This window comes from Pelobates fuscus, chromosome 12 (assembly GCF_036172605.1).
Source record: "Pelobates fuscus isolate aPelFus1 chromosome 12, aPelFus1.pri, whole genome shotgun sequence".
Taxonomy (NCBI): domain Eukaryota; kingdom Metazoa; phylum Chordata; class Amphibia; order Anura; family Pelobatidae; genus Pelobates; species Pelobates fuscus.
Window position 1 is genome coordinate 108,564,897 of NC_086328.1, and position 6,000 is coordinate 108,570,896.

The following is a 6,000-nucleotide window of genomic DNA, read 5'->3' on the forward strand; positions in this document are numbered from 1 at the left end:
CACCATGAAGGTACTCAGGGGTCCCAGCCCACATGCCCAATCCCCAGAACAGGTACCTACACCAGGGGGATGTCTGATGGGTCTGCCCCAGTCACCCAGCGGGACTTCCAACACCTAATTGGGGAAATAAAAAACCTCCTGGCGACCAGCATAGCAGCCATTAAATCTGATGTGCAGGCTATAGATGTCAGGGTTCAGGCCACAGAGAACGATGTTGCTAACATCAAACAGGGACTGACAACCTTGCAGGACACAGTACTGGCACTCCAGAATCAACAGCAAGCACTCTCCCTCCACTATATCGGCCTCGACGACAGGACAAGGCGAAACCACATAAAAATAAGAGGAGTACCAGACGACGTCTCCTCAGACGAATTACCTCACTACCTGAGACGCCTCGTGGCCGCCATCCTGCCACCCACACAGGCCAAGAAATTTAACACGGATGGGATAGCCCCAAGCTTGGCCCGAGACGTGATTGTCCGCTGTGCTGCCTCCCAAGACAAAAGAATCCTGATGACCGCTCTCCGGGGCAAGACGCCACTCACATTTGAAGGCGCACAGCTTAACATCTACCAAGACCTCACCAGAGCCACGCTACAATGGCGCAGATCGCTGAACCAAGTCACCAGCACCCTCAGAGAAGCGGGGTAGAATACCACTGGAGGTCACCCAGATTCCTGGTGGTCACTAGACACGGAACTGTCCACAAACTCTCCACACTTGAGGAGTTCCCGACATTCTGCCACGCTTTGGGCATACCCGCACCCAACCAGGCCACTGACAAGTGACCTACTCCTGAGGCCTGACTCCAACAACAGAGACTTTACCACACATGTTTTACGTTGCACAGTTATAACTACACATAATCTGCTGGCCTTGAACCACTCCTAGCTCACCTCATCCCCCCCACTGACAAGAGGGAGTGACCGCTCCAAACCTACGTACCCCCCCCCCCCCCAGGCCCTCCTGGGCCCTGGGTATACATAGAAGAAGGCCATAACTCAGAACCCGATAGGGTTACTACACACATACTATGGTTACTCACCCATTCTCCCGAGGCAATTCACACACTCACGATAACATACCATTGCGGGCCCACATTCTCTAGTACATGATTTCGTTTAAATGCTATTGTTCATGCCGTACTATGTTTTCATGATTATGTTTGATGTACAGTTCAAATATTCTTGACCCGCAAGGGTATGAAAAAAACAAAATTTCAATAAAAAGAGATTGACAAAAAAAAAAAATTCAGAGCGGGTAACTGAGAGCCATGTGATAAATTCACATCTTATAACTGACAGAGCTGGTAACTGAGAATCATATAATAAATGAATATCTTATAACTGACAGAGCGGGTAACAGAGTCATGTGAGAAATTCGTATCTTATAACAGAGAGAAGGTAACTGAGACCCATGTAATAAATTCATATCTTATAACTGGCAGAACGGGTAACTGAGAGCCATGTAATAAATGCAAATCTTATAACAGAGAGCTGGTAACAGAGCCATGTAATAGATTAATATCTTATAACTGACAGAACAGATAACTGAGAACACTAAGGGCAACCTCTAACCAGGGCAGTGTGGGCATACGGTGAGCCAGGTGGTCAATTGTAACAAAAAGCAGGAAACCCATGCTGAACTTTTATTAAACGGCAGAACCAAACTGTCCTTGGTCACACAACGCAACTTACAACAATCTCTCATGTGGCGGGTCCTATGACGAGTCCCACCCTAATCTATACATGTATTTAATGGTTCGGAAAGACAAGGAAGGAACAGCTACTTCATGGAGATTAAAGAATTCTAGTTTTTATTAGTTTTTTTTTTGCTTTCTTTTGGATCAACTGCAAAAAACAAATAAAAAATAAAGACATGAGAAAGGCTGAAGTTAAAGAACGCAGGTCTCTTTTCATCCTGTGTAACTATGACTAAAAAGGAAGACTAGCAGAAGATGGAGAGTGAATGAATGGATAGAAGGGGATTGTGTGTGAATTCGCTCACCTTGCAGATGGTGAGACAATGAATGGAGAGACGCAGACAAAGCTGATAAAATTGAGAAAAGCAGCTGCGGATTGAAGAGGAAGAACAGACACTAGAAGTTCATTTAAATTTTTAAAAAGAAAATTGTAGATTATACTAGCTTTAGTGTAACTATAATCTTAATTTTATTAATGACAGGAGGCGAATATTTGCTTAAGTCTCTCTTTACTTGAACTCCACAGCAGCACATTAACATAGAGAGATAAACACCAAAGACAAAACATCAAGTATCTATATAAGGCTCCTCCTAATCCACCATTTCCTCTTTCATGCTGCGACAAAAGTAAACGTATACAACAAAGACAATAACCATAAAAAGAACAATATAGCGTAACAAAGAACACCATCCGGCAGTACTTCGGATAACGGAAGCTCTTGATCTTTATCCTGTCAAACGGTTGATGAAACGAACTGAAGTCGAACCATTAAACTGAAACGAAATAAACAGAGTCGAAAACACTGATTAGTGAACGAAATGTACTGAAAAAAAACATAAATCCCACGATCCAGTACTGATAGGATAAAAAACCTGAAAGCCATCACTAACCATCATAAATACAATAAAACTGAGACTCCCCCCTATCCCCAAACATCCCCAGACTACCAGGCCTAGCCCAGGAACCAAACAATTCAACAGAAATACAATAATAGCAATCCATCCATATAAAGGGGGGGGGGAAGAAACCAAAAACTGGGTGGGAAATATTCGCCTCCTGTCATTAATAAAATTAAGATTATAGTTACACTAAAGCTAGTATAATCTACAATTTTATAGCATGACAGGAGGCTTCATATTTGCTGTTTTAACGCTCCGACAGCAAAGCAAAAGAAGCATGGTTCGACGGTCTAAAGTAGAATTGGCGAAATGTCTCTTCTCGTGACCAGTCCGCCGAACGCAAAATGTCCTGAAGGGCAGCACCCGCCAAAAACGCTCCGGAAGCAGCGGCGCCCCTAACCGAATGTGCTCCGAAGGTCGCATTCACGCCCGCCAGAGTCAAAAGCCATCTGATCCAACGAGCCAGTGTAGGGGACGAGACCGGTTTATGGGGCCTGACATACGAAATCAACAACTGCCCAGAATGAGAGGATCGCAAAGGAGCGGTAACCGCAAAATAACGAGCCAGTGCCCTCGCTACACAAAGCTTAGGCGAGTCCTTGAAGTAAGGGTATGATACAACCGTCGAATCCGACTTGGTACGTCTAACCACCTTAAAGGAAACCCCCTCCGGAGAAAACGAGAAAGCGTTGACATCGAAGGCCCTGACATCCGAAACACGCCTGAACGAGACCAGACACAACAAAAGGGCAAATTTCGCCGAAAGTTGGCGAAAAGAGAGGTCCTGGTTATCAGGCCAATCTTGAAGGAACGTCAAAACCGAACGTACGTCCCAGAGGGAAGAATACTTGGGCGCCGGAGGGCGCACCAGTCTCATTCCACGCAGGAGTCTGCAGACTAGCGGATCCTGGCCAATGGGAGAACCTCGAAGCGGAACATGTGCCGCCGAGATAGCTGACCTGGCCACGTTAACCGAGCGGTATGACCGACCCAGTTCAAAGAGATGGGACAGAAAATTCAATACGCTAGATACAGGACCCGTAAAGGGATCGGTATCCCGTTCCAAACACCAGCGACACCAGGAACCCCATGCTGAGAGATAACACCTCCTCGTCCCGGGAGCCCAGGAGTCCCAGAGAAGGTCTCTAGCCGATTGCGATAACTCCTCGACATTCCAGGTACCCCTGAAAGAGTCCAAGCTACTAAGAGTAGGTGGCCGTCTCCCACCAGCGGGTGGGGATTGCCCCGGGGGTCCGAGAGGAGCAGTCGAGAGGAAGGCAACAGGAGAGGGTCCTGACAGGAGAGATCCAGGAGCTCCGGAAACCAGGCCTGACTCTGCCACAGCGGGGCCAGCAACACCAAGGACACACGTTGACGTCGCACTTGTAGCAACACCCTGGGAATCATAGCGAACGGAGGAAACGCATACGCTCCCTGCGAAGGCCATTCCTGGAGAAATGCGTCCACCGCTGTGCACGCCGGATCCGGAAGCCAACTGAAGTACCTCTGGGTCTGGCGATTCGTCCTGGAGGCGAATAGGTCCAAAATGAACGGGCCCCTCTGCATCTCGAGTTCGAGGAAGACGGATCGCAGGAGTTTCCAGTCGCTGGCATCCCGCCAATGTCTGGAGAACCAGTCCGCCGTCAGGTTCGACTCCCCCGGGAGATACTCCGCCTGTAGGGTGATGTTGCGCTGGAAGCAGAAGCTGTAAATCTCCTTCGTCACCTCCGACAATGCTCGAGATCGAGCGCCTCCCAAGCGGTTGATGTATTGCACCGCCGAGATATTGTCCATCCGAAGGAGGACGCAGCAGTCCGACAGGTGGTTCGCCAGGCTCCGAATCGCAAACGACCCCGCAATCAATTCCAAGCAATTGATGTGGAAATCCGATTCCTTGTCCGACCACGGCCCTCCCGTGGACCCCGTCGCGCATGTGGCACCCCAACCCCACAGACTCGCATCTGACTCCAGCACAAAGTCCGGGGTTGGTCCGAATATTGCCTTGCCGTTCCAGGCGGACATATGCAGGAGCCACCAGCGCAGCTCGGTCTTCACGTCCGGGGACAGGGATATCATCTGGTCGTAGGAGGGTCTCCTGCGCAGAAAATGAGCCTTCAGCCGTTGCATGGCCCTGTAATGGAGTGGGCCCGGGTAAATCGCCTGTATCGAGGCCGAGAGGAGACCCACCACGCGAGCCAACGTCCGGAGGGGGATCTGGTCTTGACGCAAGATCCGTCGTATCTCCTTTCGAATGGTCGCTAGCTTCGCCAAGGGCAGTCGAAGAACACATTCCTTCGCATCGACTTCGAAACCCAAGAACTCCACCGTCTGGGAAGGCCCCAACGCTGATTTCTTCAGATTGACCACGAACCCCAGATGCTCCAACAAGGATATCGCAGAGTGAGTCTGATATCTGAGCCTGGAGGGGTCCTCGCAGAAGATCAGCAAGTCGTCCAGATATATTATGCATCGGACACCCTCCGATCTGAATCTGGCGACTACCGGCTTTAGGAGCTTGGTGAAACACCAAGGGGCCGAGCTGAGGCCGAAGGGGAGGCATGTAAATTGGCATGGAATGCCCTTCCAACGAAAGCGAAGGAACCTGCGACAGTCCTCGTCCACCGGGACTGAAAAGGTAGGCGTCCTTCAGATCTAGCCTCGTGAACCAGTCTCCCGGCCGTAGGAGGTCCCGCAGAAGATGAATTCCCTCCATCTTGAAGTGGTTGTAGACCACGAAGGCGTTCAATTCTCGTAAATTGATCACCGGGCGGAACTCCCCGGACTTTTTCCTCACGAGGAAAATCGAGCTGAAGAAACCCCCCGAATCCGGGGCTCGTTGGACCGCGCCTTTGGCGAACAGCGCCCGAACCTCCGTATCTATCAGGGACTGTTGTTCTCTTGTGATGACGGGGACCCTCGGGGGTCTAACCTGTGTCGGAGGGGAGTGGAAATCTATGACATATCCCCGCACAGTCTGAAGGACCCAAGCATCTGAGGATACCTCCCGCCACCTTTCCCTGCAGTGAAACAGTCTGCCCGCATGCAAAGTAGGGTGAATGAAGGAGGAAGGAGGTGTACTCACCTGCAGAAAATCTCGCCCGTCCTCTGGAGCGGTATCCGCGACCTCTATCCGACCTCTGAGCGAAGGGGGGCCTGGATTGGTAGGACGGAAAGAAAGACGGACCACGGGATCTGTGGCGGCCCGAAGACCAACCGCGGCTGGAGACACGACCCCGCTGTCGTCCAGCCCGTCCAAAAACCCGGGAGGTTTGTGGCCGAAAAACCTTCTTCATGGAAGACTGGGCCTTGTCCAGGGAGGTAAACAGGTTGACATGTTTCTGTAGCTCCTTAATGAACGGTTCCCCGAACAGTAGACCTTTAGCCAAGGGGCCCAA